Source organism: Pseudophryne corroboree, chromosome 5, assembly GCF_028390025.1.
Source record: "Pseudophryne corroboree isolate aPseCor3 chromosome 5, aPseCor3.hap2, whole genome shotgun sequence".
NCBI lineage: Eukaryota > Metazoa > Chordata > Amphibia > Anura > Myobatrachidae > Pseudophryne > Pseudophryne corroboree.
The window spans coordinates 756,752,597-756,765,905 of NC_086448.1; positions in this window are offsets into that span (position 1 = coordinate 756,752,597).

Below are 13,309 nucleotides of genomic sequence, written 5' to 3' on the forward strand. Positions count from 1 at the left end.
AATAATTAGCTCCACCTGTGGACCTTTTAAAATGTGTCAGTGAGTAATTAATACACCTGTGCACCTGCTGGGTTACCTGCAAAACATGCACTGTGTGGGGTCCTGAGGACCGAGTTTGAGAACCTCTGGAGTAGATGATAGTCTGATGAAGGGTATCCAATTAGCCGCAATATTGTGGTTTCGCACATCTGGTATCACTGGTATCCTATTACCAGTGATAAGTCTCCATAGATTTTTCTTCAGCACCTCTGAGCTGGGGATAAGTAGTGCAAAATCACTACTTAAGCTAAAAATGTCGGGGTTTGGTTCTGAACCCCTGGGACACCCCCCTGAATGACTAATTAGGCACTTTGAAGTTTTTAATTATTTTTAATTGGCCAATAATGACATCATTTTTGGGGTCCAAAAATGCAAAGAGAAGGAAATTAGGGTACAAGGTATAGGATAGGTATATTGGGGTGCTTTATGAGTGGGAAAACTGTTTTTAGACTTGCAGGTGGGTGTAATTGGTCGTTTTCACTTTTTTAAAAAAAAAAGTCCCCTAAAATGACCCAAATATATGCTTAAAAACATTTTTATGTAAGGTAATTTAGTCCTGATCGCTAGGGTGCGTGTTTTGAATCCCTGCGATCAGGTAGTCGCCGCCTACAGGGGGAGGGGGAATTCGCTGTGCAGGGGTGCGATCACATGTGCAGGAGAGCTGCACAAACAGAAGATTGTGCAGTCTCTGGCTCTGCACAGCCCAGGGCTTACTCTGCCGCTGCGATGATCGGGGCCAGAGCTGACGTCACAAATCCTTCCACAAAACGCCGGGTCCCTCCTTACGTTTTTACGGACAATCCCTGAAAACGGTCAGTTGTGACCCACAAACGCCCTCTTGCTGTCAATCTTCATGCGATCGCCGGTGCAATCAGATTTTTCGCACCATCCTGTCGCTTCCCGGCACTCCCCGGCACTGTGGACCACCGTGCCTGCGCATTGCGGTGCATCAGAGCCGGCCCTAGCCAATTTGATGCCCTAGGCAAAATTTTGTCTGGTGCCCCCTAGCTCCGCCGCTAGTTCTGCATCTGTACCTGCAACGCTCAGGTAGTGGGGCCCACCGGGGGGTTACCCTGTGGGCCAGTTCAACTCTGCACAATGCCACACAGTAATGACCATAATACATATAATTCCACACAGTAAAGGAACCTTACACATATGCCCCACATTAGTAATGCCCATAATACACATAATGCCACACAGTAATGCACCTTACACATATGCCCCACATTAGTAATGCCCATAATACACATATACTGCCACAGATACTGCCACACTTGCTGGTTATACAAAAAGATCAGTATCAAACATGTAGAAACTGTCCATTCTCTTCACTATTCAGTGTGTTTGCTGGTGTCTGTTACTCCCGTTAACTGCATGCACTTTACTTTATACTGTGGGAGCTAAATGCTCTGCCCTCCAGTCTGATGTGTCCAAAAGTCACGCTGCACTGATGTTTCATATAGAAATAACACAACGCAACTTACTGACCACGTTACAGTGCTAGATGGCAGGGGAATTTTACGGTATGGACTGACTAGGAAATAAAGTGTGGGGAGAACACTGCCCATGTTATGTCCCTGCAGACACCTGGGGTTTGCACAGGGATAAGGGACACACACAGGATGGCAGGGTCCCCCTCCCCCATGTGCACAAGCAGTATAGGTGATGTCAGGTTTCTGTGAAGCAGTCTTCCAAAATACACGTGTTATCATAAGAAGCCATCCAGTAATAACCTTATTTAGTCAGTAAAAATGTCACAGGTCCAGGAATTGCATTTACTGGGCTTCTGCTGTCTGTCTGAGGTCTCACAAGTCAGGGGCATTCAAGCATGTCGGAGGAAGTTTAAGGCACCGTGTGCATTTTTTTGGACAAATGTAAACAGCAGTGTATACAAGTACTGATTGAATACATTTGGAAAGTAACAGTTAGTTAGTTAGTTTGCGGACTGTCCCTCTCAGCATGAGATGCTGCAGGGACATGCTTGGATGCCCCTAGACATGCTTGAATGCCCTAGGCAAATGCCTAGCCTGCCTATAGCTAAGGCCGGCTCTGCGGTGCATACGCATGCGCAGTTCAGACCTGATCACCCGCTGTGTGAAAACGCACAGCAGCCATCAGGTCTGAATTAGCCCATCATTTTTCCACATTAAAAAAAAAACATTTAACAGCCATTTAACCCAATTTAATGAAACCAAATAGTTTTTTATGGCCACTAATAGACTTCTATAATGTATTCCTATATTAGTTTGGATTTTGGGGGGTTACAGGTAGATTTCCCCATTTTCTTCTATACTTATCATCGCTTTTGCTGGCTAGAATAATCGCGCAAATCCTGTTTTCACCATTTTGGAATAGGAGAGGTGCGAAAAATGGTAGCGGGCAGGGGTGGTCATTTCGAGTTGTTCGCTCGTTGCCGATTTTCGCTGTGCTGCGATTCGTTGCTAAATGAGCATGCGCATGGTACGCATGGTACGCATGCGCATGGGCGCATGCGCTTAGTAATTTAACTAAAAACTTAGCAGTTTTGCTGTTGTTCGTGTGGCACTTTTCAGTAGCACTGCTGATCGGTGAGTGATTGACAGGAAAGGGGCGTTTCTGGGTGGTAACTGAGCGTTTTCCGGGAGTGTGCTAAAAAACGCAGGTGTGTCAGGTAAAAACGCGGGATTGTCTGGAAAAACGGGGGAGTAGGTGGCCGAACGCAGGGCGTGTTTGTGACGTCAAACCAGGAACTAAACGGACTGAGGTGATCGCAGTCTAGGAGTAGGTCTGGAGATACTCAGAAACTGCAGAAAATTATTTAGTAGCAATTCTGCTAATCTTTCCTTTGCTATTCTGCTAAGCTAAGATACACTCCCAGAGGGAGGCGGCCTAGCGTGTGCAATGCTGCTAAAAGCAGCTAGCAAGCGAACAACTCGGAATGAAGGCCAGGGTGCGATAAGCAGATTTTTTATGTGATAGGTGCGATAACATTAGCTGCGATCAGGGATCACGTTATCGCGGCTAATTGGATACTCCCCTAGGTAAGAGAAGGAAAAGCACGAGAGGAGAGGGCCCTGCTCATGAGAGCTTACATTCTAAAGGGGAGGAGGCAGACACACAGAGGTGACACATGTGTGGATACTACAGTGAGCATGAAGCAGAGGGTTAGGATGAAAGATGGTTGGGTTTGATGAAGAAGTCGGTCTTGAGTAGAGATGTGCGGCGGAAACTTTTCGTGTTTTGGTTTTGGTTCTAATTCCCCACTCGTGTTTTGGTTTTGGCTTGGTTTTGTGTTTTGGATTTGGATCTGGATGATTTTTGAAAAATATATAAAAACAGCTAAAATCACAGAATTTGGGGGTAATTTTGATCCTACGATATTATTAACCTCAGTAACATTCAGTTCCACTCATTTCCAGTCTATTCTGAACACCTCACAATATTGTCTTTAGGCCTAAAAGTTGCACCGAGGTCGCTGTATGACTAAGCTAAGCGAAACAAGTGTGCGGCACAAACACCTGGCCCATCTAGGAGCAGCACTGCAGTGGCAGACAGGATGGCAGATTTAAAAAATAGACCCCAAACAGCACATGATGCAAAGAAGAAAAAGAGGTGCAATGAGGTAGCTGGATAACTAAGCTAAGCGACACAAGTGTGCGGCACAAACAACATGGGACGTGCTGGAATTTGCCCAGATGTAATAAACGCACAATGGGGGTCATTCCGAGTTGTTCGCTCGCAAGCTGCTTTTAGCAGCTTTGCACACGCTAAGCCGCCGCCTACTGGGAGTGAATCTTAGCTTATCAAAATTGCGAACGAAAGATTAGCAGAATTGCGAATAGACACTTCTTAGCAGTTTCTGAGTAGCTCCACACTTACTCGGCATCTGCGATCAGTTCAGTCAGTGTTGTTCCTGGTTTGACGTCACAAACACACCCAGCGTTCGCCCAGACACTCCTCCGTTTCTCCAGCCACTCCCGCGTTTTTCCCAGAAACGGTAGCGTTTTTTCACACACACCCATAAAACGGCCAGTTTCCGCCCAGAAACACCCACTTCCTGTCAATCACATTACGATCACCAGAACGAAGAAAAAACCTCGTAATGCCGTGAGTAAAATACCTAACCGCATAGCAAATTTACTTGGCGCAGTCGCACTGCGGACATTGCGCATGCGCATTAGCGACTAATCGCTCCGTTGCGAGAAAAAAATAACGAGCGAACAACTCGGAATGACCCCTATTATTGGTAGCACAGGATAGTGTACCCTTAAACCAAACACACACACGGCAAAGCCTGTAAAATTAATTTGGATAATACTATAAGTAGTGTATATAACCCTTTTATTTGGAGTAAACAATATACAGCACAGGACACCACCACTGGACTGGACTTATACGGCAGTACTCCTGGAATTATATGGCAGTACCCCTGGAGTTGTATGGCTGTGTCAGACTGGATGGCACTTTAAAAAAAACTAGTCTCCAAACAGCACATGATGCAAAGAAGAAAAAGAGGTGCAAGATGGAATTGTCCTCGGCCCACCCACCCTTATGTAGTATTAACAGGACATGCACAATTTAACAAACCAATCATTTCAGCGACAGGGTCTGCCACACGACAGTGGCTGAAATGACTGGTTTGTTTGGGCCCCGACCAAAAAAGAAGCAATCAACCTCTCCTTGTACAAACTGGCTCTACAGAGGCAAGAGGTCGACCTCATCCTCATCCTCCGATTCCTCACCCCTTTCACTGTGTACATCCTCCTCACAGATTATTAATTCGTCCCCACTGGAATCCACCATTACAGGTCCCTGTGTACTTTCTGGAGCTAATTGCTGGTAAAGGTCTTTCCGGAGGAATTTATAATTCATTTTGATGAACATCATCTTCTCCACATTTTGTGAAAGTAACGCCGATCGCTGACAAGGTTACCGGCTGCACTAAGCACTCTTTCAGAGTACACACTGGAGGGGGGGCAACTTAGGTAAAATAAAGCCAGTTTGTGCAAGGGCATCCAAATTGCCTTTTTCTTACCAGCATACGTACGGACTATCTGACATGCCTACTTGGATGCTGTCACTCATATAATCGTCCACCATTCTTTCAATGGTGACAGAATCATATGCAGTGACAATAGACATGTCAGTAATCGTTGGCAGGTCCTTCAGGCTGGACCAAATGTCAGCACTCGCTCCTGACTACCCTGCATCACCGCCAGCGGGTGGGGTTGGAAATCTTATCCTTTTACTTGCAGCCCAAGTTGCGGGAGAAAGTGAAGGAGGAGCTGTTGACGGGTCACGTTCCGCTTGACTTGACAATTTTCTCACCAGCAAGTCTTTGACCCTCTGCAGACTTGTGTCTGCTGGAAAGAGAGATACAACATAGGCTTTAAACCTAGGATCGAGCACAGTGGCCAAAATGTAGTACTCTGATTTCAACAGATTGACCACCCTTGAATCCTGGCAAAGTGAATGAAGGGCTCTATCCACAAGTCCCACATACTTTGCGGAATCGCTCCATCTTAGCTCCTCCTTCAATTTTTCCAGCTGCTTCTGCAAAAGCCTAAAAAGGGGAATGACCTGACTCAAGCTGGCAGTGTCTGAACTGACTTCACATGTGGCAAGTTTAAAGGGTTGGAGAACCTTGCACAAGACGGAAATCATTCTCCACTGCACTTGAGTCAGCTGTATTCCCCCTCCTTTGCCTATATTGTAGGTGGATGTATAGGCTTGAATGGCCTTTTGCTGCTCCTCCATCCACTGAAGCATATAGAGTGTTGAATTCCACCTCGTTACCACCTCTTGATTCAGGTGATGGCAGGGCAGGTACAGTCTTCGGCACGTGGTGGCTGAATGCCGAAAGTGTCCCGCAATTTTTCGGGCCACCCACAGCATCTCCTGCACGCCCCTGTCATTTAAAAAAAAATTCTGCACCGCCAAATTAATTGTACATTAATTGTATTAATTGTATGCGCAAAACATGGGACGTGCTGGAATTTGCCCAGATGTAATGCACGCACAATATTGGTGGCATTGTCCAATATAACATCCCCAGGAGAGTCTAATTGGGGTAAGCGATTGTGCAATGATGTCCCTCAGTTTCCGTAAGAGGTTGTCAGCGGTGTGCCTCTTACAGAAAGCAGTGATACATAGCGTAGCCTGCCTAGGAACAAGTTGGCATTTGCGAGATGCTGCTAATGGTGCCGCTGCTGTTGTTGCTGCGGGAGGCCATATATCTACCCAGTGGGCTGTCACAGTCATATAGTCCTTAGTCTGCCCTGTTCCACTTGTCCACATGTCCGTGGTTAAGTGGACAGTGGGTACAACTGCATTTTGTAGGACACTGAGGACACTTTTTCTGACGTCTCTGTACATTCTCGGTATCGCCTGACTAGAGAAGTGGAACCTAGATGGGATTTGATACCGAGGACACAGTACCTCAAACAATTCTCTAAGTCCCACTGAACTAATGGTGGATACCGGACGCACATCTAACACCAACATAGCTGTCAAGGCCTCAGTTATCCGCTTTGCAAAAGGATGACTACTGTCATATTTCATCTTCCTCACAAAGGTCTGTTGGACAGTCAATTGCTTACTGGAAGTAGTACAAGTGGTCTTCCGACTTCCCCTCTGGGATGACGATCGACTCTCAGCAGCAACAACAGCAGCAGCAGCAACAACAGCAGGCGTACCAGTCAAGGATCCTCCGAAGGAATCCTGGTTAGGAGAGGACTCCTCAGTCTTGCCAGGGACATGGCCTGCAGGACTACTGACGTTCCTGACTGAGGAGGAAGTTGACGTTGTGGGAGTTGGTGGTGTGGCTTGCAGGAGCTTGGGTAAAAGAGGAAGAAAAGATTTAGGTGTCAGTGGACTGCTTACACTCTTACCCAAAGTTTCACAACTTGACTCTGACTTCTGATGAATGCGCTGCAGGTGACCTATAATTGAGGATGTTCCTAGGTGGTTAACATCCTTACCCCTACTTATTACAGATTGACAGAGGCAACAGATGACTTGACACCTGTTGTCCGGATCTGTGGAGAAATAATTCCACACCGAAGAGGTGGCTTTTTTGTTATTTTGCCCAGGCATCACAATGGGCTTCTTCATCCCATGGACAGCAGGTGTCTCCCCCAGTGCCTCATTTAAACAAACCACATCACCATCAGAATCCGCATTGTCAACTTCCTCCTTAGCGCCAGTAATACCCATATCCTCATCCTGGTGTACTTCAACAGTGACATCTTCAATTTGAATATCAGAAACTAGACTGTGGGTGCTACTTCCAGCACTTGCAGGGGGCGTGCAAATGGTGGAAGGAGCTACCTCTTCCCATCCAATGTTGGGAAGGTCAGGCATCGCAACCGCCGACACACTTGGCTCTCCTTGGGGATTTGTGACACCATCTTAGAATGCACAGTTCTTTTCTGTGCTTTTTCCAGCTTAACTCTTATCATTTTTCTAGCGGGAGGATGAGGGCTTCCATCATCATGTGAAGCTGAACCACTAGTCATGAACATAGGCCAGGGCTTTAGCCGTTCCTTGCCACTCCATGTCGTAAATGGCATATTGGCAAGTTTATGTTTCTCCTCAGACCATTTTTAAAAAAATTGGGTCTTTTTACTGAACTTTGGCTTTTTGGATTTTACATGCCCCCTACTATCACATTGGGCATCGGCCTTAGCATTTCATCATCTTTGGGTCTTTTTACTGAACTTTGGCTTTTTGGATTTTACATGCCCTCTACTATCACACTGGGCATCGGCCTTAGCATTTCATCATCTTTGGGTCTTTTTACTGAACTTTGGCTTTTTGGATTTTACATGCCCTCTACTATCACATTAGGCATCGGCCTTGGGCATTTCATTGTCTATGTCATGACTAGTGGCAGCAGCTTCAGCACTAGGAGGAAGTGGTTCTTGATCTTTCCCTATTTTATCCTCCAAATTTTTGTTCTCCATTATTTTTCTGGAGTTATGTAAAAATATGCGGTACAGGAGAGCGTACCTCTACATCAAACCCTGTGATAATTATTCTGTACTGGATTTATACGGAATTATATGGATTTATATGGAATTATATGGCAGTATCACTGGAGTCATATGGCAGGATCACTGTAATTATACGGCAGGATCACTGGAATTATACGGCAGGATCACTGGACTTATACGCCAGTACCACTGGATTTATACGGCAGTGCCGCTGGACATATATGGCAGTATCACTGGACTGGATTTATATGCCAGTACCACTGTAATTATACGGCAGGATCACTGGATTAATACGGCAGGATCACTGTAATTATACGGCAGGATCACTGGAATTATATAGCAGGATCACTGGATTTATACGGCAGTACCGCTGGACATATACAGCAGTATTAATGGACATATACGGCAGTATCACTGGACTGGACTTATACGCCAGTACCAGTGGCGGAACTAGCGAGCGGTGGGCCCAGGTGCGACAAAATGCTTTGTGGGCCCCCCCCACATCCCCCTCCCACACACATCCCATCCAAGTCCACCCCCTCACCCCTGGAGAGGATCTGGTGAGGGGGACCTGCTCAGGGCCAGAGAAATGGATACCTAGCAACAGTGCCGTAACTAGACATTTTAGCACTGTGTGCAAGAAACGGCATCGGAGCCCCACCCCTGCATGCAAAACAGGGGCAGTGCGCGCCATAGGGGCGCGCAAAAATACATAGTGGCGTGGCTTCGTGGGGAAGGGGTGTGGCCACAAAATAATACCAATTCATAAAACGGTGCACAGTAGTCTCCATTATTCAAATTACGCCGCATAGTAGCACCACTACACCAGGTAGAGACCCTTTTACACCTTACAGCGGACAGATTCCTCTTTTTACACATTACAGCAGACAGCGTGCACTTTTTACACATTACGGCAGACAGCGTGCCCTTGTTACACATTACGGCAGACAGCGTCCCCATTTTTACACATTACGGCAGGCAGATTCCCCATTTTTACACATTGCGGCAGGCAGATTACCCCTTTTTACACATAGCGGCAGGCAGATTACCCCTTTTTACACATAGTGGCAGGCAGTCCCCCATTTTTACACATTGCGGCAGGCTGATTCCCCCTTTTTAGACATTACGTCAGGCAGTCCCCCCTTTTTACACATTGCGTCAGGTTGATTCCCCCTTTTTACACATAACGTCAGGCAGTCCCTCCTTTTTACACATAGCGGCAGGCAGTCCCCCCTTTTTACACATTGCGGCAGGCTGATTCCCCTTTTTACACATAGCGGCAGGCAGTCCCCCATTTTTACACATTGCGTCAGGTTGATTCCCCCTTTTTACACATAACGTCAGGCAGTCCCTCCTTTTTACACATAGCGGCAGGCAGTCCCCCCTTTTTACACATTGCGGCAGGCTGATTCCCCTTTTTACACATAGCGGCAGGCAGTCCCCCATTTTTACACATTGCGGCAGGCTGATTCCCCCTTTTTACACATTGCGGCAGGCTGATTCCCCTTTTTACACATAGCGGCAGGCAGTCCCCCATTTTTACACATTGCGGCAGGCTGATTCCCCCTTTTTACACATTACATCAGGCAGTCCCCCCTTTTTACACATTGCGGCAGGCTGATTCCCCTTTTTACACATTACAGCAGACAGCGTGCACTTTTTACACATTACGGCAGACAGCGTGCCCTTGTTACACATTACGGCAGACAGCGTCCCCATTTTTACACATTACGGCAGGCAGATTCCCCATTTTTACACATTGCGGCAGGCAGATTACCCCTTTTTACACATAGCGGCAGGCAGATTACCCCTTTTTACACATAGCGGCAGGCAGTCCCCCATTTTTACACATTGCGGCAGGCTGATTCCCCCTTTTTAGACATTACGTCAGGCAGTCCCCCCTTTTTACACATTGCGTCAGGTTGATTCCCCCTTTTTACACATAACGTCAGGCAGTCCCTCCTTTTTACACATAGCGGCAGGCAGTCCCCCCTTTTTACACATTGCGGCAGGCTGATTCCCCTTTTTACACATAGCGGCAGGCAGTCCCCCATTTTTACACATTGCGGCAGGCTGATTCCCCCTTTTTACACATTGCGGCAGGCTGATTCCCCTTTTTACACATAGCGGCAGGCAGTCCCCCATTTTTACACATTGCGGCAGGCTGATTCCCCCTTTTTACACATAGCGGCAGGCAGTCCCCCCTTTTTACACATTGCGGCAGGCTGATTCCCCTTTTTACACATTACAGCAGACAGCGTGCACTTTTTACACATTACGGCAGACAGCGTGCCCTTGTTACACATTACGGCAGACAGCGTCCCCATTTTTACACATTACGGCAGGCAGATTCCCCATTTTTACACATTGCGGCAGGCAGATTACCCCTTTTTACACATAGCGGCAGGCAGATTACCCCTTTTTACACATAGCGGCAGGCAGTCCCCCATTTTTACACATTGCGGCAGGCTGATTCCCCCTTTTTAGACATTACGTCAGGCAGTCCCCCCTTTTTACACATTGCGTCAGGTTGATTCCCCCTTTTTACACATAACGTCAGGCAGTCCCTCCTTTTTACACATAGCGGCAGGCAGTCCCCCCTTTTTACACATTGCGGCAGGCTGATTCCCCTTTTTACACATAGCGGCAGGCAGTCCCCCATTTTTACACATTGCGGCAGGCTGATTCCCCCTTTTTACACATTGCGGCAGGCTGATTCCCCTTTTTACACATAGCGGCAGACAGTCCCCCATTTTTACACATTGCGGCAGGCTGATTCCCCCTTTTTACACATTACGTCAGGCAGTCCCCCCTTTTTACACATTGCGGCAGGCTGATTCCCCTTTTTACACATAGCGGCAGGCAGTCCCCCATTTTTACACATAGCGGCAGGCAGGCCCAAGAAAAAAGAAAGAGAAAGAAAGAAAGAAAGAAAGAAAGAAAGAAAGAAAGAAAGAAAGAAAGAAAGAAAGAAAGAAAGAAAGAAAGAAAAAGAGAAAAAGAGAAAAAGAAAGAAAGAAGAATTATACTTACCCTCTCCGCCGGCTCAGGCTCCTCGGTGCAGTTGCGTCAGACGATTCCCGGGCAGTAGAGGAGGTGGAGGATGGAGGTGAAGAAGGGAGCCGCAGCAGCGCTTTGTTACTGGTGGAGGCGCTGCTGCTGCTGCCCCTCTGCTTCCCTATAGGCTGTTCTCGGAAGACAGCCTATAGTGAAGCAGAGGGGCAGCAGCAGCAGCGCCTCCACCAGTAACAAAGCGCAGCTGCGGCTCCCTCCTTCACCTCCCTCCTCCTCCTTCCCCCGTCCGTGCCGCTGCTCCTCTCCTCTCCGGACGGCTGTGCGCTGCGGGCAGCGGTTGCCTGCAGCGCACAGCGGCATTTATTGAGTCAGTTTGACTCATTACATGCTTGGGCCCCTGGACAGAGGCGGGCCCCAGTGCAACGCACTGCTTGCACTGCCGGTAGTTCCGCCTCTGGCCAGTACCACTGTAATTATACGGCAGGATCACTGGACTTCTATGGCAGGATCACTGGATTTATACGGCAGGATCACTGGATTTATACGGCAGGATCACTAGATTTATATGGCAGGATCACTGGATTTATACGGCAAGATCACTGGATTTATACGACAATATCACTGGATTTATACGGCAGGATCACTGGAATTATACGGCAATATCACAGGAATTATACGCCAGTATCCCGAGAATTATACGGCAGTATCACTGTAAGTATACGCCAGTGTCACGGGAATTATATGGCAATATCACTGTATTTATATGGCAATATCACAGGAATTATATGCCAGTATCACGAAAATTATACGGCAATATCACAGGAATTATACGCCAGTATCACGGGAATTATACGGCAATATCACGGGAATTATACGGCAATACCACTGTAATTACATGCCAGTATCACGGGAATTATATGGCAATATCACTGTAATTGTGCGATGCCCTTGCACTTCTGCAGGGGGAAGGGGGGGGGCAGCACTGACATGCGGGGTGGAGTAGCCCTGTGCTGGGCGTCCCCCCCCCCCCCGCATGTCTGAGTTCATGATCGCTGCTGTGCTAAATTTAGCACAGCTACGATCAACTCGGAATGACCCCATTGTGACCAATGTAGTGAGCCCAAGATGGCTGCTGTGCCTGGTACTCTCTTATGAAGTATAAACAATGCATGATTCTGATGAATTAGCAAGGATCTCTCCTAGTATTTTTTTCACCTTAATTCATCTCTTCCAGGCATTGCACAGTGTAATCCTATGTAGTGTGCCTAAAATAGCTGCCTGGCTCCATTGATGAATATTCCTTGGGATTGATGACCCAAGATGGTGGCTGCACCTTTGTATTATGTTCATGGTTACTGTATTTTATGCAAATCTAAATCTCTGTATTGTGTACAGTGTCGGACTGAGGCAAGAATGGCCTATCGGGGGAATGCAATAGTAGGGGTTCATGCTTAGAGGCTTGGCAAAACATTAGCGAGTGCCTGGCTAGGGCCCCTTGATAAATATACATTTATCAAAGGGCCCAGGACCAATTCAAATTATTTATGGTCAATGGAATAAGCAAGACCATTGCTGGTGGCTGCGAATCATTACAAATGTGGACGAACAGAAGCAAATCCTGTCCCTCACACAACTGAACCTAAGGTTAACATATAAACCCAATTTACTTCATTTAATATTTCTTTCTAAATTTCCCAGAAAGAAACTTTTGGCTTCAGGGTGCAGTGAAAAATATTCTGATCCTCTACGGCACCGTGATTCAGAAAAGTTTGGGAACCACTGGTATATAGGGTGGCATGTAATGCCGCCCATGTTTGGCGGCCATGTGGGATGCCGGCCGAACTCGGACATTTTTTTAAAGGGGCATCACTTACAAGGCATGGTATTGCAAATATACCAGACTCAGAATCACTTTATTGCCAAGTATATCAGTGCCCAATACAAAATACAGAAGGAATTTGTTTCCGATAGCCACCGCTCTCAGACAGTATACATACCCACAAGGATTTAGAAACTACAAGCCCACAAGCAGTGCCGTAACTAGGCATTTTAGCGCTGTGTGCAAGAACTGACATTGGCGCCCCCCCCGTACAAGATAGGCGCAGTGCGCGCCGTAGGCGCGCGAAAAATATATAGGGGCGTGGCTTCACGGGAAGGGGCGTGGCAACAAAATAATAGCAATTCATACTACGGTGCACAGTAGTCTCCATTATTCAAATTACGCTGCACAGTAGCGCCACTACACCAGGTAGAGCCCCTTTTATACATTACAGCAGACA